At 37.2% G+C, this 22,633-nt stretch overlaps 1 protein-coding gene across 5 annotated transcripts in view; it reads left to right on the top strand.

Moving 5' to 3' along the window:
• ADGRB3 (adhesion G protein-coupled receptor B3) overlaps positions 1 to 22,633 on the top strand; it is a 685,483-nt gene that overhangs the window by 52,203 nt on the left and 610,647 nt on the right. The window lies entirely within an intron of this gene.

Raw genomic sequence — 22,633 nt, 5'->3', positions numbered from 1 at the left:
GGTCAGTTTACAATGTTGTATCAATTTTTGGTGTACAGCATCATGTTTCAGCCATACATATACATACATATATTCTTTTCATATTCATTTTCCTTGTAGGTTACAGCAAGATTTTGAGTATAGTTCCCTGTGCTCTACAGTAGAAACTTGTTGTTTATCTGTTTTATATATAGTAGTTAGTATCTGCAAATCTCGAACTCTCAATTTATCCCTTCCCACTCCCTTCCCCACTGGTAACCACAAGTTTGTTTTCTATGTCCATATTTAAATTTCTATCATGATCACTAATTAAACTCTCTTTACCACTCATTAAAGCACCATGAAAAAGAAAGCAAAACTGCTAGAGGTTTTTGTTTGGTTGGTTTTGTTGCTTGTTCTGGTTTTTGATGTTGAGGGCTAAAAGAAACAAAACAATTCAAAAAAAAATTCATAAGGCGCTGTTGTTACAGAACCAAACTTGGATCCCCTTGCTCTGTACCCAGTAAAGGCAATCTACTGCCACCAGGTGGTGGTGAAGGAAAATGCAGCATTTATTGCAGGCGCCATATGAGGAATCCAGGACAGCTAAGGCTCAGAGAGCCCAAAGTCTCCTATGGGTTTTCAGGCAAAGCATTTTTAAAAGCAGGGTGAGGGAGGGGAGTCACAGGGTGTGTTAGCAGCTCGTGCTCAATTCTGATTGGTTGATGGTGAGGTAATAGGGCAGTGTCACAGGGGTTGACATTAGCCATCCTTAGGTGCAGTAGGTCTGGGGGCTCTGTGCTCATGGTCATCAAGTAGTTAACGTCTTCCATTTGGTGGTGGTCTTAGCATCTGTAAAACAGCTCAGGAATATGCATCAGATAGTGTTACCTAGGTACTTCAGGGAGGAACTAAAGATTCTGTGACTGCCATATGGCTGATTTACTGTTTAAATTCTTACCAGTTTTCCTGGCCCATCTGCTGCTTTTGTCACTACATGTTCATGTCCTTTCAAACAGTAATTTTTTAAAAAAATTGAAGTATAGTTGATTTCCAGTGTTTCAGGTGTACAGCAAAGTGATTCAGTTATACATACATATGTATGTAATCTTTTTCAGATTCTTTTCCATTACAGGTTATTGTAAGACATTGAATGTAGCTCCCTATATTAGACTGTAGATCCTTGTTATTTATCTGTTTTATATATAGTAGTGTGTGTCTGTTAATCCCAAATTCCAAATTTATCCCTCCTCCCCTTCCCTCTTTGGTAGAGCCATAAGTTTGTTTTCTATTTTTGTGAGTCTACTTCTATTTTGTAAATAAGTTCCTTTGTATCATTTTTTTTACATTCCACATGTAAGTGATATCATATGATATTCGTCTTTCTCTGTTTGACTTATTTCACTTAGTATGATATGTCTAGGTCCATCCATGTTGCTACAAATGGCATTATTTCATTCTTTTTTATAATTGAGTATATTCTAGTGTGTGTGTGTGTGTGTGTGTGTGTGTGTGTGTGTGTGTAATCTCACAACTTCTTTATCCAGTCATCTGTCAATGGACATTTAAGTTGCTTCCATGTCTTGGCTATTGTAAATAGTGCTGCTATGAACATTGGGGTGCATTTGTCTTTTCAAATTAGAGTTCCCTCTGGATATGTGCCCATGAGTGGGGTTGCTGGATCATATGGTAAATCTTATTTTTAGTCTTTTTAAGCAACCATAAATTCTTGAGTTAGGCTTTTGTGATTCAGGGGAGGCCTGGGAGACTACAGCTGTTCTACAAACAAAAGGCAGGCAGAGGACATAGTGGGAGGGATCTGTCCCAGGTAGGCCCTATAGAGTCCTGCCTGGTTACAATGTGAAATCATACAATCATGCAATATTTAGGGGTTTATTGCTCAACTTGTGTTTGGAAAACACATATTCTGAAAGGAGAGTGAACTATAGTTTAAGCACAAAATAAATTCTCCTGCAAACAAAAGTTTGGAACCATTTCCTGGCCCCTTCCTGGAAATTACTTTCTTCAGACTCCTTGGCTCAGTTCTTGTCCAGTGTGTCCATGGTGACAGGCTTGCGTGGAGGTGACAGTGAAGGCCTTGTCAGCCAGTGAGAGGTGGCCTTGCCTTTCTTCTCTGTGTGAGTCCATGGGTCCTGCAGTCGGAGAAGAATTGAGTAATTAATGTAGGTGTAGATCTCAGCCTTTATGTGCTGCTGAGCTGCCAGGAGGAACGTGTGGGACAAACTGCAGGTCTGTTGCGTGTGTGTGGGAGGTTCGTCCCCAAAAGACTTGAAAATATTATAATGCCCCTTTGTTAGCTTGTGCGTTTTTCACATACATTTAGGGACTACAGGTTTCCTCCTGTCAACGTTTAAATCTCAAAAAGAATAACTCCTTTTTGGGTGACGTAATAATAGGTTTGCTGCTGTCAAAATGAATGTTTCTGCCCACTGGTAGGCTCTCTATAAATAAGATCAAATTCCTTTATGTTTTAAATATATAGAAAAACTAAGAAGAAAAGTTTGTGTATCTAACCCCCGAATAACTTCAAATCATCAGTTCTCTTGGGGTTATGGTTGAAAGTGGATTTTTGATTTAGAGAAGCTTCAGTTTGATTTACTTTACTAGTTTCCCTAACTTTCCTCATTTATAATATGAGCTTGGAGAACAACTACCTTGTGTAAGGAATAAATCATTTATACAGATTAAACTAATTCTTTAATTAATTCTTATTTAACTAATTCTTCTGAATAATTTAACCAATTTAATTAATTATTAATTTAATGAATTTTTATCAATTAATTTAACACATTCTTATTACTATAACTAATTCTTTTAATTATTAACTAATTCTTAGCTAATTACTAATAAAACTAATCCTTAACGAATTATTCATTTAACTAATTCTTTAATTTGGTTGGGACCCCAAATATAACAGTTTCCTTCTTTCTTTTTTTCTCCATGCATTATTATTTTATCTTTATTTTCCTAGTCATTTCATAGAGACACCATCTGGGTTATACTTTCCATAAGGAAAGGAATGAATTATCCAAAGAATTAGAAAAGAATACCTTACACTAATGTACTCATCTACAAAACAGAAACAGACTCGAATATGTAGTAAACAGTCTTATAGTTACTGGGGGATCGGGGGTGGGAAGGGGTAAATCTGGGAGTTTGAGGTTTGCAAATGTTATCCACTATATATAAAAACAGATAAAAAAACAAGTTTCCTCTCTATAGCACAGGAAACCATATTCAATATTTTGTAATAGCCTTTAATTAAAAAGAATATGAAAATGAATATATGTGTAATATATGCATAATAGGGGCATTATGTTGTATACCAGAAATTGGCACATTGTAACTGACTATACTTCAATTAAAAAAGTATGTATAGAGAGTTGAAATATAACTATAAAAAAGAACACCAGTAATCATATTATAAAACGACTACAACATTTTTTCTAGACAGCTAGATGTTTTCCCACAATGCCACGTTATTTTACATATTTTAAGGACTTGAGACATGTTTGCCAAAAACGCTTGTCACTGGTTTTATTTCATTTGTTATTACTATAGACTTTAGGACAAAGTAGGATACATACAGGTTTATATGTAATCATGTGGCCAGTTTAGTTGTAGGGGCGTCAGTTGAATATTTGCAAGGGTCTTAAGCAACACTTGAATGTGTTTTATAGAGGACACGACTTTTTTCCTTAATTAACTGCCTGAATGGCGGTAGGCACTGTGGTTGGTTTCCCATCATGGTTGCTCTCTTCTCTGAGAATAGCTGCCGACTTTATCAGAGTGCGAAGTCACAGCTGCAGGAACCTTCCAGAGCCTTCAAACAAGGAACTGTAATTTGGTCAATTGATGAATGTGCAGTGTCTGAGTTTTATCCCTCCCAGGAAAATTTTGTATGTGTCTGACTAGCAGCAGCTTTCCGTGGTGGAAACTTCTTTATCACCAAGTGTCTCAGTTAGTGGACTCCCCAGACCGAAGACAGTGTATTTAAATTGACTGTGTTATACAGGCACCTAAGTGTAAGTGATTCTAAGTGCATTGACTCTTTAATTGCCACTTTCTTATCCAACAATCTTAGGTGTGATGGCAGCCATTGGAAAGACATTAATACAGTCATTTTTAATTCATACTTTCACATCATTCAAATAAGTTAATAAGTATATATACATTTTAGACCACAGATTATTTCAGTAAACGGGGGCTAATGTTGACAACTAAATAATAATAGTAAGCACTTATTAAAGTGCCGATTTCTATTTCTACTCTGCCTGAGAGAGAGAACCATCCAAGGCCTATTTAAAGGACCACAATTTATAAATACCTAAATAAGTTTAGTGTTCATTTTGAAAAAAATGTGTATCTGAATTGCTTTTAAATTTCAGATGCATTATCTCTTCCTAACAGGTGCTAATGAAACCAGCCAAAGAAGCTGGACCCTAATCCACAAATAAATTGTTAGTATACAGGGAATCGGCAAAAAAAAATTGCCGTGTATACACACTTATACAACTGTGCACATACACACTCATATATACAAAATCCAAGATGGAACACCTCCAATATTTAGACCATGATACAATTATGAAAGAACGAGGCTCTTAATATTTACTCCTAAAATAATTTCAGATATGTTCCCTTGGAAACTTAAAGACGGGATTAACATTTTCTAACATTTGAAGTAACTATGAAAAATCTCTTGAAATCAGTTTTCAGAGTCCATTAACTTTGATGTCATTTAAAATGCTGTTTCCATATGGAATAACTACGTTGATTATTCCCTAAGAAGTTAATTTGGTGTTTCAAGCAGTGAAATCAGCTTTCTTCCACACTTAAAATTACAGAGGGGAAAAAAAAAGTAAAGAATAGCAGTTTTGTAAGCTAGGATGCTGAAAAAATACAGTCCGTGCTGCTCAAATTATGTTTTTTCTCTAAAATTCCTATTTTTTTTCTTTCTAATTTTAAGAAGTGAGGCAATACATTTAAATATTCCATTTGTTACACCATTTCTGCACCTGGGTTTTTTCAAAAAAATGAAGTATACCAGAGGTTACTCAGACCTGTAAAACAGCTATCCAAGCGCCCATGAAATACACACTCACCAGCGGTGCTCCTTAACTAAGGCTGAGATCAGCCCAGCAAGGGAAACCTTAGGGAGATTGTGAAGTGGCTGTGGTTGTTGAGGCTACTGTTGCCCGTTGGAGGTTGTCAAACATTTCATTGCTGTGTTGTGTTACTAGAATTTTGAAATTGATAGAATTTTGAAACTAAATATCATTGTTTTTTAAAAGTTTGCCTTTTTGACTCTCACTTCTGTTTTGAAATGTTGGAAAATGATTTTTCCTCCTGCAAAGGGGGCTGTAAAGAGAAATGAAAGTGGTAACTACTAGGGCAGAGAGAGTTGCCTCCTTAAAAATGTCAACAGTGAAATAATGCTTTCAAAAGGGCTCTTAAAATCACACACTTAAAACCAAATACTGAAAAAAAAAAAAAAAAAAAAAAAAGGCATGGCTTCCATGACTACTCAGCTCCATGGAATCAATTTAAGGGAATTTAGAAGCTGCAGACAGACAGCATGCTCAATTTCAAAGGTAACTGAGTTTAAGGAAGGAAATAATAGTGGAAAATTGCTAGCGGTCAAATTTTTCCTGATAAAAATCTCTATTCTTCTGTGAGTTCAATGGGTGATGTAGTTCACTGACCACATTTTTCCTCATATACCCGTATAATCCCAACTGTGGGGCTTAGGCTTATGAAAATTAATTGCACAACAAAGAGAGTAAATGAAATGAATTGTCTGGCTTGGGGTTTGGCCATCTATTGAAACCTACCCAAGTGTATCATGAATCTAGTGATGAGAACATTGCAGTATTTTATAGATGGTCTTCAAAGTTTAAGGCATTTTAAATTATTGATAAGATATTACTAGAGCCTTCCATACTGTATAATCTAAATCAGTTAACCAGAATGGCATGTCACTGTCCCCTGACCCCTTAGGAACCGTGTTGGATTTACTTAAAATTAAGTAATGTGTGCTATACTGTTGGTGTTTTTTTCCCTCTGATGTGTATTGGTCTTGGATTTTCATGTATATTTTTGCCTGTGAATTACCAGAATCATTTTTTTTCACCCTGAACTTATGATATCAGCGGGACTAGATGTTCTATACTCATCGACAAATTAGATGCGCATTAATCACCAGGAACACATGGCAACGACCCGCGAATTTGGAAACCACTCAAAAGTATCATTTGTGAGTTTGGCACTGTTGACAAAATGGGCAGTTTTTTGTTTTTCTTTTTTTTAATGCAAAAGGCATGATGCCAGGGACCTGGTGAATTAACATACTGAACCCTGTTTATAAGAAAGTATAAAGGATGTGACGGTCGTTTCTCAACTTGGGTGATAAGACAGACAGCTCCATTTGGAATCACCTTCCACCAGGATGGTAGAAACTTAATTTCAGTGAGTTTCTGACCCGGTCCCTCCCCTTCAGTTCCCTGAGATTTACCCAAGTTTGGGGTAACTAGTGTCAAGATATTTCGTGGACGTGGGGTGGAAGGAAATGAGCGTGGGGGTGGGCTGACCCGTCTTGTCCCCAGGTCCTCTGCCCACGCACGCGGAGGTCGGCGGAGATGGCCGTCATCCCATATGGCCCTCAATCATTTTTCCCATAGGTTACCTCAGAGCCATGCTGTGTTCCTGTCAGATCAACCTCTTAAGGTCTGGTGCCCTCTCCCTTTTCAGAGCTGGCAATCGTTTGACTGTTTCCAGGCTACATTATGGAAAGGAAAAGGGGATTTTGTACTTTCCAGACTCCCACCCACTCCCTCTGCATCTCTGGACTCAGTCCCGTAACCAACCACCTCCTTGCTCCCCAGGCCAGGAGTCCTGTCTAAGAGGAAGCTTCAGTCTCCTTAAAATCCATTCTCCTAAGCATTGCAGATCCATCTTGGACTTCTCTCTGTGTCCCTGTGGGTTTACACTTGCAGAAATTAAAGTCAGGAACATGCCTTTCTTTTCTGTGATGTTCTACTTTATACCTCCTGTTATGAGGTAATAAGCACAGTACAGTTTGTTGTCAGTGTGTCCAATAAAACTTGCTGTGATGATGGAAACAGCTGTCCAGTATCATCGCTAGCTCCATGACGCTACTGAATGCTTGAAATGCAGCCAGTGCGCCCGAGAACTGAAGTTTTAATTTTATTCACTTGTAATTAATTGAAATTGAAATTGCCACATGTGGCCAGTGACCACTGTATCAGATAAACCCAGGTAACTACTTAACTGTGGGAAAGGACCAAGGCTTTTTTTAAGATATGGCTCTAAATTGCAAAATATCTTACAGTCCTAAAATTGGATTTGGGAAGTACTATACGGCATGTGTAATTCAAATTTTCCTCATTGCAACTCGGATTGATTGCCTGCAAGAAAAACTGCTCCTCTTTCTGAATAGATTCTTCTTGTGCTCCTCTGTCACCAGTGGGTGTGGGCAGGTTGCAGCACGAGCAGATGGGAACAAACCTCAAGTCTCTGTGTAAGATCTCTTCTGACTCAGCTCTCAGTCTTTCATGAGAATTCTTTCTTTCACTTTCCAACAAGGCCTCTGGAGATGTCTTCCTGGGATGGGAAGGGGCTCCCTGGCTGGCCTGCCATTCGCAGGGTCTCTTTAGTCTCCCAAAGACTGGAGCTGGACAGACGTGTGTCTGGGCACGGCTCCCTCCCTGCTGGGACAGTCCACAGCAGCTCGGACTCCTGGTCTGGTTCTGATGGTTCTTGTCGCTTGTGCCCTCCCCTCATCTGACCTCAGTGTTGGTGGGATCAGCCTGCTGGCTCTCCCGTACAGCACAGACAAAGATCTCTGAGAGCCCAAACTGTTTCTGCATCATTTCCTAGTGCTTTGGAGCTGACAGAGGCCAAACAACAGCCAGTGCCACGTTAAATGGGGTGGGGGAAGGAGCCAGGTGCTCAGAGGCTCTTGGGTTCATCCTTTGCTTCTCTGGAATTTCTGCGGGGAATTTTCTCAGCTTCTACCTGCATTTGGCAGAGGCCCAAAGGCACAGTCACTTTACAGGGTCTGTGGAACTGAATCTCCTCTTCTCTGAAAGCTTCTCTTCCTCTTCCTGCCAGGCAGAGCTTCTCTGAAATTCTCAAATGGTTTTTAGTAAGCCTTTTTTCTTTAATTCATTATTTTTTTAATTTTATTTTTTTTAATTGAAGTAGAGTCAATTTACAATGTTGTTTTGATTTATGGCGTACAGCATCATGATTCTGTTATACACACACATATCTTCCTTTTCATATTCTTTTTTATTGTAGGCCATTAAAAGGTATTGAATATGGTTCCCTATGCTCTACAGTAGGACCTGTTGCTTATCTGTTTTGTATACAGTAGTGCGTATCTACAAATCCTGAGCTTTTATGATCTGAATTAGCCAAATTTGTGGAAACTTCTAGAATTTTAGAATTTCTCACTTTCTCTTTAGGAAAAGCCTGGCTTTCTCATAATTATTGTGTCACAGTGGAATCAACTGCCTAGTTTTGAAACTGAAAGTGAATACTGGTTTTTTAAAATTTTTTTCCTGCATTAAAAATACAAAAGACACATACAGTGATAGTAATAATGCAGCCTATAAAATTGGGAGTTTCCATTTTTGAATACTTGGCTGTGTTTTTGAAAATTGACATTTGTCACTTTTATGTCCTAAAAGAAATACTCTGCAAGGGAAAATTAGCAAATCTCCCACAGTTTTATTTAAAAGTAAAATACTAACCACAACTGAATTAATGAAAGTGTTTGGATAAAGAAACTCCTGAATTTGGTATCTTTTTGTTCCAACAGAAAGCAGATCTCCTCCTGAGCTTCATTTAAAAATGTTTAAATGTGTAACAAAAATCAAATGTTTCGCACGGTATGAAAAATTCTGAATCACGAACACTTATGTAATTTTTTGCCCTAATGATAAGAAGTAACTAAGGGACAGTTTCCATTCTGGCTGCAAAGAGTTGAACATAAAACTGTTTTAGAGATCATAAAGTGGGTAGGTCCCTTAGTCTAGAAAATTAGCCATTTATTTATATATTGTAGAAGATCAATATGAAACAAATTTAGCCAAATTGTAGTAAACTTTGCTTGAGCGTTTGCTTTAAAGAAAGTCTGGAAAGCCCAAGATTGTTTTGATTAATTAAAGGACGGTTCATTCTCCTGTAAACTGATTCCATCGTAGTATGGTGCCTCTTCCTCTTGGAGAATTATCACCTGTCAACTCAGCAGGTGGGAGGATAATAAAAAAGGCCTCAGGTGACCGGAAAGGATGCTCTGATGATACTCCCTGAGGCACTGAGTGTGGGAAGGATCAAACCTGAGCTCAAAATGTTCAGCCATGATTTTATGTTTAAAAAAACTACAGCTTTTGATATTCCCATCTATACATTAACACCATTCTTTTTGGGGGACATGGTGGGACATCATCATTAAAGTTGACACAGGTAATTTCATAAAAATCACTGTTTCATTTGCTTAACCAGTTGCTTCATGGTTCATTTCAGAATGGACTTCCTGAAGCAAGGATTCTGGTATTTTTGAAGTTAGAAATTTTTTTTCTTTTAAAAAGATTTTTATTAAAATGTAGCTGATTTACAATGTTAGTTTCAGGTGTTTACCAAAGTGATTCAGCTATACATGTACACATATATATATATATATATATATATTTTATTTTCAGATTCTTTTCCCTTATATACTATTACAAGGAATTGAGTATAGTTCCATGTGCTATACAATAGGTCCTTGTTGTTTATCTATTTTATATACAGTAGTGTGTGTATGTTAATCCTACATTCCTAGTTTATCCCTCCGTACTTTCTCCTTTGATCACCATAGTTTGTTTTCTATGTCCGTAGGTCTGTTTTTGGTTTGTAAATAGAACTTATATCATTTTTTTTTTAGATTCCACATATAAGTAATATCATCATGATATCTATCTTTCTCACTCAATATGATAATCTCTAGGTCCATCCATGTTGCTGCAAATGGCATTATTTCATTACTTTTTATGGCTGAGTAATATTCCATTATATACATACCACATCTTCTTTATCCAGTAAAGCTAGAAATTATATGTAGAGTCATCTTTTGGTCATAGTTATTGATATCCTCACTTATATTAGTCTAAGGGGCAAATGACTGACTTTTTCTCTTTGAGCATGTAAACTAGTGTTCATTTACACTATTTGTTCTTTAAAAACATGTGAAATACTTTGCTGGTTTTCTTTTTTCTCTCATCTATCTTTATTTTAAAGGGCTAAGTCCTTCATAATGACCTTTTTTATTGTTGACATATCTAGGTTCATTTTTCATTTTTTAAGACTTTTAGTTTTAGAACAGTTTTAGGTTTCATTTCATTTTTAAAAACTTTTTAGAGCAGTTTTAGGTTTACAGCAAAACTGAGAAGGAGGTATGAAAGTTCCTGTATTCTCACTGCCCCAGTACATACATAACCCCCGTTTTCAACATCCCGCACCAGACTGGTATGTTTGTTACAACTGATGAACCTACTGTGACATGTCATTTTCACCCCAAGTCCACAGTTTACATTAGAGTTCACTCTTGGTGTTTTACATTATTTGGGTTTAGACAAATGTATAATGACATATATCTATCATCACAGTATCATAGATTATTTTTACTGCCCTAGAAGTCCTCTGTGCTTCAGCTATTCAAGCCTGCCCCAACTGACCTGGGCAAGTGCTGATTTTTTTTTTCACTGGGTCTGTAATTTTTCCTTTTCCAGAACATCCTATATTTGGAACTATACAGGATGTAGCCTTTTCAGATTGGCCTTTTTCACTTAGTAGGTATTTAAGTTGCCTCCATTCCTTTTTATGACTTGATAGCTCATTTTTTTTTTTAATACTGATTAATATTCCGTTGTCTGAATGAACCACACTGCATCTACCTGTTCATCTCCTGGAGGACATCGTGGGTGCTTCCAAGTTTGGCATTATGAATAATGCTGCTATAAATACCTATGTGCAGGTTTTTGTGTGGACATTAGTTTTCAACTCCTTTGGGTAAATATCAAGGAACAGGATTGTTGGATCATATGGTAGGGGTATATTTAGTTTTGTAAAAAACTGCCAAACTGTCTTCTAAAGTGGCTGGACCATTTTGCATTCCCACCAGCAATGAATAAGAGTTCTGGTCCTTATCAGCATTTGGAGTTGTTAGTATTTCAGACTTTGAGCATTCTAATAGGTGATGCTGATTATTTTATTAATAATTTCAGTTGTTGTAATGGAATGGCCTACCTATTTGTTTCAAAGTAGTGGGGACCACTGTTTAGAAAGCAAGGATTTCACTATCCTTGCCTTCCTTGTCTTCTGTTCAATGCAAAAAACTGGACATGCGCTGTTACTCATTCTACTGCAGGGTGACACTGTTGCTCACCACCTGTCATTTAATCTTTGCCACTTGATGAAACAGACACCTCTCACTGTTTTCTGTATTATATTGAGTCTCAGACGCATGACCAGTTCTTTGCTATTGAATATTGTCAGAGGTCATTACAATTTGTAATCAGAGGAACTTGAGGTTGAATTCTGGCTCCACCAAGTAATATTCAAATAATATTGTGCATGTTATTTGTAAGATAAACTTGAGTTTCTTCATCTGTGAAATTGGAATAATGCCTACTATTTAGGGTTATTGTAAGGACCAAATGGGTATACAGATTCATAGATATGGATATACAGATAGATATTGATTTAGATTACTAAGCACAAAATCTCTCTTACAGTTATGGTATATTATAATGATTACATGATTATCATTTGTGTTGGATTTGTAACTAACCATTGGGATACATTTATATTTTAATTTCACTGAATTGCCTTCCAATTTGGAACAGTTTTGAATTGCAAGCTTTTTATCTGACTGGTGGTGAGCAAAACTGGGAAAGGTCAGTGAAACAGAAAAAAAGCAAGTCTTATGCAAAATTTAAATGAGACAGTAATCATTTAAGAATGTGAATGATTATAACACAAAGAATACATATTAATGAGGAAAGATCAAATTGTAAAGAACTTAAATTATACCGTAGTGAATTGAAATGGATTTTTCACAGTAAATAGAAAACTTTGATTCATACATAAGATGGTCAATTAATTGCTCTATTTTGTTGGTTTATTTAATCATCTTAGATCATGTGTTCTGTTTACTTTATTCATTGTCTTCAGTCTTTCTGTTTATTTCAAGTTATGTCATTGACTATCTTACCAAGTGATAGACATAAATCATCCTTTTTCCTTTCTGAGTAATGGGCACCGGGGCATGAAAACTGGTCATAGAGAGAGAATATGGTTATTAATGATGGGATAAAAATATGCTGGAGAGATCGGGTGGGGGAAAGCAAATAGGAGAGATATTTATTCCAGTCTGTGGGTTCAGGGATGGTCCACTGAGGAGACGGTGATGTGTCTTTGTGACTCCCAGGTCTAACCAAGCAGGAAGGACACAGGAAACTGGCATAGGATAAACAGCAGGATCAAAGATGTTCTCTTGGGCCTGCTGAGTTGGAATCTGGTAGACCTGGGCACGTGTATTATTTGTGCAAAGCTTCCAGGCGACTCTCATGCCTCCTTGTGCTCTTTTCACTTCAACATGGAAGTCTCTAACTTTTATGTAGTTTCTTCCTCCAGAAAAAATAACTAACAAAATGAATATTAAAATATTGTTTTAAAAGGAAGGATTTATCTATAACGAAATCATTTCCTAACACCCTACGAATTTTGAATCACAAATCCTGGAAAGTCAAGCTCTGTAATGTGACTGGACATCAGCTCTTCCTCATTTGACAGCAACTGCGGAAACTTATTGTTTGAATAAACACGGTACAATTTGCAGATACCTCAGGCTCGTCTTAGATTCGTGTGTCTCCCTTTGTAAATTCTTGCTATTGAGAGAGAGAGAGAGAAAAAAAAAAAAAAAACAGCCACCTAAATGAGGTAATTCTAAAGAGGAAATCCAACTATTTTGCTCCTAGAAATTTTCAGAGACCAGTATTTCAAAAACTTTCATAAAACCAAGCTGATATTACTGGGATATAGTGATTTATTTTGAATACTGGCAGAAGGGAATGAAACTTCTTAGTTTGGCTAAGAAGCATTTTCATATTTTGAGACAAATTTAGGTGAACCTGAAATGTATTGTCTGCAGCAGCTGGTTGGGTTAGGTCAATCACATTTGTTTCTATTCAGACAACCTCTTCCTTTAACACCCCATAGTTTCCTTTGATTTAAGTGGGCATGTCTCATTTGGAGACCCAAATCAGACCTGTCAGCCTGGGCACAGTCACACAGAGAATACAAACTCCCAGGGTTGTGTATTAGCCTGAAAAAACAAGAGGCAGAAGATGACTGCTCATCACCATCCAGAGCAGGTGAGCAGGACCACATACCAGACGGTGCCCCTGAAGCATCCTGCCATGGGCTTAGCTTTAAGCTGCCTTCCCAGCACTGGCGGACCAACAGGAGACACCTGATTCCAAGGTGCAGTTAGTGATTCCAACAGAAGGCAGTCTCCACCGCTTACCTAGTCTAGGTGAGGTGCTTCCTGTTTTCAAAGACATTTAATGTTTAGGCCAGGGTTGACGAATAAACAGGAATTCTGCTAGTTCCCTCCATCCTTTCCAACGGGAGCTGTCAGTCAACACTCGGGCATCCCTTCCCACCTGGCTCAAGTGAAGACCCACTGACACACTCAAGAGAGGACTCCAGACTGTCACTCCCAAGTGATCACAACTGGCATGAAAGATGAAACCTATTCGCCCTCTCCATATTAGGGTGAATTTTTATAAGTCAACACAGAGGGCAAAAAAACTCGTGTTTGTGGCTATGATTATGGCTCTGCCGCATCTGAAATTAACAGAACGTCTTCTTGAAAACTTGCTTCTTTTATTTAATGATCTGTCTTTTCTTTTTTAAACCACATCTTGGTTCAGGGTTCTTAATGGACAGCTTGCGAAACAAAAGATTCATTTTTCTCCTGTGCTCTGAAAGCCATTTAAATTGGCTATTTATTACTCTTCTGCCTCAAAAAGGAAAATTAGAATTTTCCCAGATCAGATGCTACAGACACATGACACCAAAAAAACCCTCCTTTTTCACATTCATCCATTGTCCTAATTACTCTTTAAAGATAGAGAAGGTGTTCTAAGCGCTTCAGGTTTTTGGTTTGGGTTAATTTTTCCAAACTGGGGGAAGCCAAAGAGACTGGGGGCAATTGATTCTGATTTGGAAAGATGGATAAGCTGGCTTAGAATCTGCAAAGTTTATTTTATATTTAAGCCTCTGAGTGCATTTACTCAGTTCATCAAATTATTTTTAAACTCCTTAATGACTTGAGTGTGGACGAGGCCGGCTGCCCCCACCTGGAGTAACACAGGAGTGGGCTTGGGAAGGGTCTGTGGCCAAAGGAGCATATCAGTGAACTGTCTTCCAAATGTTAGGGCCTCTTAATATTTCAGGCCCGTTAATAAGATGCATATAAACCTAAGAGAATCTGTAATCAGCCAAGAAAAAAGTATCATAAATATCTCATGGTAATATTTTGGTCTTTTGGACCCACTCACAGTGGTTTGTGTTTTCCTAATTGGACCCCGACTGATATATTTACTTTACTGAAATATAAAATATATAGATTTGAGTCTTATCTTTTGGGTACATATATGTGTGGTTAGAACTGGCCTACTGTTTGTGTCACTTCTGACCATTATTTCACAGAGTATTTAAGATATATCTATGATTTTTAAAAAAATATTTTAAACTTGGACTTTTGGCAGTATTATTGAAAATGCTTTTTAGTAACCCAAGGATTTTTTAAAATAATTCAAAGAATTGAATAAACCAATTACAACTTGATATCATCAATTTATTTTAAAATAAACCAAAAATGATATAGTTTGATGTTTGTTAGGAAAGATCAATAATAGATTGATATCAAAAAAAAAGTATAGTAAAATGTTAGTAAAATCAAGGTATACAGCTGTTTACTGTAAAAATCTCTAATTTTCTGTATGTTTGAAAAAGTTCATAATAAAATTTTGGAAAAGAATCAAATTTTGTAGATTCCAGTACAATTTCTTTTTCTTTTTGACACTCAGAATCAATGATTTAGAATTCTTAATCAACTTTTTTTCTCCTAATTAGCTAAAAATAAGAAGAAAAGCCTGTTTAAATACAACTTAAGCAGTCTTCTTCATAGACTACCACTATTTTGTAGGTCATCAAAGGACTGTAACTTTAAAATTTTAGGAGCATCATCATGTAGTCATAAAGGCCAGATTCATAATTGAAATGTAAGAAGAGAACATTATTATTCACTTTACTAATTTTTTAACAGAAAGTATGACTATGATTGAGGACCTTTCCTGTTTGGACGATTTAATTGATATTTTTGCATAATGCCTAAAATATTAACTATAAGGCGTGTGATTCATGGAGGTTAGCATTTTGCTCTTGAGGTAGTCCCTTTAAAGGAGGTCTCTGCATGATGCTTAGAAGTGCACTGTTGTCAACATCTATGTCCTTAATACATGCTGATAACCTATTCAGTTATTTTTATTTTCCCACTGAACAGCATTTTACCGTCTTAAATGTAAATTCTTACGTAATTTTTAATTGAGATAATTGACGTCTAGCGTCATGTAAATTTAAAGTGTGCAACATTATTGATCTGAAATGCAGTGTCAGCTCACACCTCTATTGGGTCACATAATTGTCATTTCTTCTAGTGATGGGATCTTAAGATTTAGTCCCTCAGCACGTTTAATGTTTACGATATAATTGTACTGTTGTCTACAATCACTGCACTGTGTATTAGATCCCCAGGACTTGCCTATCTACTACTTGCCAGTCTGTACCCTTAAACATCATCTCTTCCATTCCCCGACCCCCAAGCCTCTGGTGACCACCACTCCACTTTGTTTCTTTTTTAATTCTTTTTTTAAAATTCCTCATATAAGGGATATCATACAGAATTTGTCTTTCTCTGTCTGACTTATCTCACTTAGCATAATGTCCTCAGCGTCCATCCATGTTGTCACAGACGGCAGAATTTCCTTTTTCTCCCCCCCTCATGGCTGAGTAGTTTTTCACTGTATATATGCCACACATTTTTATCCATTCATCTGTTGATGGACACTTAGGTTGTTTTCATGTCTTGGCTATTGTGAGTGATGTTGCAGTAAACATGGGATTCAGACATCTCTTCAATAACTTTTCCATTTGCTTTGGATGCACACCACCCCGAAGTGGGATTGCTGGATCATATGGCAGTGCTGTTTTTAATTTTTTGAGGAATCTCCATACTGTTCTCCATATTCTGCATTAAATTTACGGGTAGTCCAAGTTTTTTTAAAATAAAATGTAAGTAAGAACCCCCCCCAACCCCGGAGTATTGAGGTAAAAGTGGCATTATTGAACTTCACATCAAGACTTACTACCCTCACATATTATGTATCCTTGTTGTTGTAAAAGTTTTGCTCTGTTTTAAGATTTGGGGCATTTAGAGAATAATGCCAATCTGATTATCATTCTCAAGTGAGCTTTCAAGAGTTCATTAAAAGTTAAGAGAACAGCATGCTCTGGGAAGCAGCTATTTTTAACAGCACCAAATTTGAATTCACCTACTTTAAAGCTTTCCACTCCTTTTAGAAAATATTTCTACCAATAATTTTTAGATTTTTATAAGCCTGTTGAGGTTGCAGTTTATAGACCTATCTTGCCATGAACTGACATTTTTGTCTTTTAACTGATTTCAAGAGAACCAAATTGTTTCACTTCAAGAGCAGTCTATATAGAGAAGCAGAGTTTGCTCTAAAAAAATGGGAAATCATCAATCAGCGTTTCCAAATGTTTAGTTTAGTTGGGAGTCCTCAAATATAAATGCTTATTATACTTTATATGATAAATGGCAGCAAAGTTTTTGGCTACATGAGAACCTCGCTTTAACGGTAAAGGGCTCCTTTTAAAAGTGGAAATTTATAATTCCACTAAAAAATAAAATCCTAGAACAGGAGGTATACTTTTGTCTTGGATTTGAATAAAAAAAAATTAAAAAAAGTCAAAACCAGCCTTTGAAAGCTATAACATCTGCTGAGTAATTCAGCTATCTCACCAACAATCTATTTTCAGTGTACTTACAAGTATGTTATATTAGTGCAGATTTATTTAGAGAAATCCTGGAAAAATAATTTTTGAGATCACAAATGTATTTAACAAAAGTTACTGGACAAAAGAATGCTGCATTTTGGAAATACCGTGCCTGGAACCGATCACAGCTCTCTTGGCTGTGGTTCGCTGTATCTGAAATGTTCTTCTCTTTGACTTGTCAGCTACTCTTTGCTCTTGAGTGTCTTTTTCTCTATGTCTGTTTCCCTGTCCCTGCAATATATTCCACAAAAGAATAAGAAAAGAAAACAACTCCAAAAAAAAAAAAAGAAAGAAAGAAAGAAAGCAGAGAAAAATTAATTTGATGAAATAACTCTGCCTAGCCCATAAGAGAGAGAAGCAGGTTGTGCACAAGGAGGTGATTGTGTGTGTGCAACACGGATGTACGTTTGAGTGGCTGCGGTGTTCGCGCATGCGCTCTGAGCCAGGCAGGCTGCGTTCATGTCCTGGCTTTGACACTTGCTAGCTTCGTGACCTCGGGCAAGTTACCCGATATCTCTGAGTATTCACTTCCATGCCCACATAAATGGAGATAACAATATTGTTTGCCGTAGGATAATCTGAGATACACAAGTTCAGAGAACAAGTCATACAAGCCTTTATTCAATATTAGCATTATTCCAAGTATGTGTAATAATTTTTAATGCATATATAATGTTATATATCCACATATAGTTGTCCAATCCTAATTAAGCTGTTACTCAATTATAATTATGCTTTTTTGACTAAAGGATTTGCTGGCAATGATTGTACCAGTGACAAAAAAGGTCTTTTTTGTTTTTTCAGTATAGCCTATTCGAACTACAGTCTTGATGGGCTGACAGATTATATTGAAACTGGTCTTGAAACAAGGCTGGATTAGAGTTTAAATCACATCTTCTTGGATTAATTGCGCTTTGCAGGTATTTTCCTTCCTAGCATTAAATCTGCATTATCTATCCAGATACCTTAAGAAACTCCTGTAGTTGCGTATTTTCTGCTAGAGCAAGATAAAATCATTTGTGTACGTCAGTGTGTGTGTGCATGTATGTGTGTATCTGAAAGAAAAAGGACTTCAAATATCTACGACTTAGTATTATAAAAAACCATACTCTTTTGCAAAAATTTTCTCCCATTTTGTAGGTTGTCATTTTGTTTTGTTTATAGTTTCCTTGCTGTGCATAAGCTTGTTAAGTTTAATTAGGTCCCATTTGTTTATTCTTGCTTTTATTTCTATTGCTTGAGTAGACTGCCCTAGGAGAACATTTTTGAGATGTATGTGAGATAATGTTTTGCCTATGTTTTCTTTTAGGAGGTTTATTGTATCTTGTCTTATATGTAAGTGTTTGATCCATTTTGAGTTGATTTTTGTGTATGGTGTAAGGGAGTGTTCTAGCTTCATTGCTTTACATGCTGCTGTCCAGTTTTCCCAACACCATTTGCTGAAGAGACTGTCTTTATTCCACTGTATATTCTTGCCTTCTTTGTCGAAGATTAGTTGACCAAAAGTTTGTGGCTTCATTTCTGGGCTCTCTGTTCTGTTCCATTGGTCCATATGTCTGTTTTTGTACCAACACCATGTTGTCTTGATGACTGTAGCTCTATAGTGTTGTCCAAGTCTGGGAGAGTTATTCCTCCAGCCTCTGACAAGGGCTTGATCTCCAGAATATATAAGCAGCTCATACGACTTAATAAGAAAAAACCAAACAGTCCAACCCAAAAATGGGCAGAAGACCTAAACAGGCAATTTTCCAAGGAAGACATACAAATGATCAGTAGACACATGAAAAAATGCTCAATATCACTAATTATCAGAGAAGTGCAAATCAAAACTACAATGAGGTATCACCTCACACCAGTCAGAATGGCCATCATTCAAAAATCCACAAATGACAAATGCTAGAGAGGCTGTGGAGAAAATGGAAGCCTCCTACACTGCTGGTGGGAATGCAGTTTGGTGCAGCCACTGTGGAAAACAGTATGGAGATTCCTCAAAAGACTAGGAACAGACTTACCGTATGACCCAGGAATCCGGCTCCTGGGCTTATATCCAGAAGGAACCCTACTCCAAAATGACACCTGCACCCCAATGTTCATAGCAGCACTATTTACAAGAGCCAAGACATGGAAACAGCCTAAATGTCCATCGACAGATGACTGGATAAAGCAGATGTTGTATATTTATACAGTGGAATACTACTCAGCCATAAAAATGACAACATAATGCCATTTGCAGCAACATGGATGTCCCTGGGGAATGTCATTCTAAGTGAAATAAGCCAGAAAGAGAAAGAAAAATACCATATGAGATTGCTTATATGTGGAATCTAAAAAAAAAAAAATGAACATAAATACAAAACAGAAGCAGACTCATAGACATAGAATACAAACTTGTGGTTGCCAAGGAGGAGTGGTATGGGAACGGACAGACAAGGAGTTCAAAATTTGTAGATACTGACAGGTATATAGATAATAGATAAACAAGATTATACTGTATAGCACAGGGAAATATGTACAAGATCTTGTGTTAGCTCATAGCGAAAAAGAATGCAACAATGAATATATGTATGTTCATGCATAACTGAAAAATTGTGCTCTACACTGGAAATTGACACAACATTGTAAACTGACTATAACTCAATAAAAAAAGTTATTAAAAAAATAAAAAATCATACTCAGTGATAAAAAACAAATGACTTTATTTTTACCCAGGCATCAGTTGATTGCAGTTTACATGTCCAATTAATATAATCCAATCAGGTGGGCTAAATATTAAAATATAATTTTCTGTAAGTATGAGATGAAGTAATTACACTTGAATAATCTTTGTTTTTATTCAAAATAAATTCATCAAGTCATTATAATTGCATTAGCTGGTAAATGGAAGAATAAAATTGGGTGCATCATTGTTAGGTAGGAGCCTAGCCGTGTAACCACCATAGAGATTAGTTATTCAGACTCCCACCCCACCCCCCATCTCCACTTCCACCCTGATTAGAGCACTGGCCGGCTGGGGGCCTCTGAGGGGCTGACACAAGGTGGGACAATTGGATCAAGTCACTTAGCCCTGGAGGTCTGAACAGGAAGGTTAGAAAGCCTCAGAGGCTGGAAGTGAGTTCCTCTCCCCTGTCCTCACCAGTCCCTACCTCCAAAAATGACACTCTCCACTAAGGTTTCTGAAGGGCTTGGTTCATAGATAAATGCAGTCTGAAAAATGAGCAGAAGTTTGAATCATCTCACATTGTTGGATGTTTAAAGTACTAAAACCAAAGATATTTCTAATTAAAGAGGTCTGCCTTTAAAAAGATCTTAACCATTGACATCTGTGCTGAATATTAAAAAAATATTTTGTATTATTGCAAGAACAGCTAATTAAGAACAAGATAAGAGCTCACTCTTGATACACATCAGATTTGAAGCTTCACTTGATTTCATTTCTAACATCATTTTCTCATACAGAAAATCAAGTGAATGTTTCATACTTGCAAATGGTGTCTTAGGAACTTCTGAAAGTGAGCTTTTTTTTTTTTTTTTAAAGAACTTGATTAATGTCAATGCCTATTATCAATCTGCACCTAATGTCATTTTCCTACTTAATAGCATTGAAATCAGTAAAAAGCCATTCTGCCTCGCTCATGGAAATGTACACTGGGGTTGGGATGAAAGGAAATGCACTTTGCAGGCGCTCCTTGAGTTTAGAATTTGTTGAAAATGTAGGTGTTTCTTCCTTAAAGCTCAACACTCTGGACATTTTGAACCTTTTGCTTCATTAACCGCATTCATTCTAAAATACCTTTCAATGGAAAACAGGAGCTAATTGTAATACCTTGAAGCAAATGAGATATTATTGCAATCATTAAATCCAAAATGAGATGCAGATACATTAGGCCTGCCGTTCTGTCAGCCTGTTAATAGCGACTCACACTTCCGTCGGTCACACCGATTTCTTTCTTTTCCAGTTGAGACGGAGTACTGCATACTAATCGTCTACTAATGCCTTTTACAGGAGGTAAAATGTGTATTGAGCTCTCTCACACTATTTTCTATTCATCTAATTTTGCAAAAGTGACATATGACATGATGCTTTCACCCCATGCAAAGATGCATCTGCTTTAAGAAAATGATTTTATGTAACAATAGGATGACGAATACAGAGTGTGTGTCTTTCCACTAATGAAACTGTTGGTAGAATCAGGGGGCTTTTTATGAGATCTCTCAAGATTCAGTGTTTAAAATATGCCTCAGCATTTCTGTGCAAGGTGCAGAGCCTGTGGACTTGGTAGGGTGTGTGGCTGGCTTATGCCAAGAAGAGAAAGCATCTGTTTTCTCCAAATTGTGTGATTTATTTTTTTTTTTTGGAGGGGAATAATGTTTTCATCAAGGACATAGCTTCTATATTAAAATATTCAACTGAGATACGTTATGTGTGTCAAATGACGTAGGCAAAAGGAAGTTTCTGTTTATAGAATCGACCTAAATTACGATTCGTCGTGAACTGCTTCAGGTAGATGGGTTTTTCTTTCGGTGAAGATTGCTATGCTCTTTGGTTTCTGAGAAGCTGAAAACAGCTATGGTCTTCCTGACCCTTTAATCCTTGACCATGTCCTTTCTTACTGCTTCTTTCTTCCTTTTATCTTAAATCTTACCTTAATATTAATAAAAATGCTACTAGAAATAATAACTTATTAACACTTATTGAACATTTACTGGGTGATGGACTCTATGCTTAGTACTATGAAAGATGACCCCCTTTAATCCACACAATAAACATATAAAAGGGATATCATTATTATCTATATTTTACAAGCAAAAAGCCCAGACCCATGGGTGGTGGAGTCACTCACGTGATGTCCTACAGCAGATGTGCGTGTAGGTGGTCTGGTTCTGGGTCTCCTGCTGTCAACATCTCCATCATCCGGTGTTTACAGGGGCTGGCAGGATGGATGCTGGAAAGAGAGTCAAATCAAAGATGTAGGTAGTGTTTTCTCAGAAGTGTTTTGAGAATAACCTTTAAGCTACACTCTCATCAGAAGAATCAGGGCAACCTCGTGCCATGCAAGCCACTTTCTTCCCTTGATTCTCTCTGTATGTTTCTAAATCCACTCCAGCTGCTGCTGTGGGTGTCCATTTCCTTGCCCTCCGCCTTCCAGTGCCCCCTCCCCCGTTGCCCCCGTCCCATGCCATCGTAAAGCAACTTTGATTTTGATTTTGTTGTAAAGCAGCTTTGAAGGTTCTCGGTCTTCTGCCCTGGCCCTTGTTGCTGACTTTTGTATTGAGTTTGGCGTTCCTGGTGACTCGTGCCCTCCGATACTTGGGTTTACCTGGCTCCTCTCCTGCTGGCTGATGTGCTTTTGCTGAGTGTTTAAAGGAGAACCAGCGTCCAGTTCCTCCAGCTACACCATTGTCATCGTGTTTCTCGTTGAAGGCAGAACCTTCTCTCTTG

The sequence above is a fragment of the Camelus ferus genome, chromosome 8, assembly GCF_009834535.1.
Source record: "Camelus ferus isolate YT-003-E chromosome 8, BCGSAC_Cfer_1.0, whole genome shotgun sequence".
Lineage (NCBI taxonomy): Eukaryota > Metazoa > Chordata > Mammalia > Artiodactyla > Camelidae > Camelus > Camelus ferus.
The sequence above is the reverse complement of the archived record's forward strand: the minus strand, read 5'-3'. Positions and strand labels throughout refer to the sequence as shown.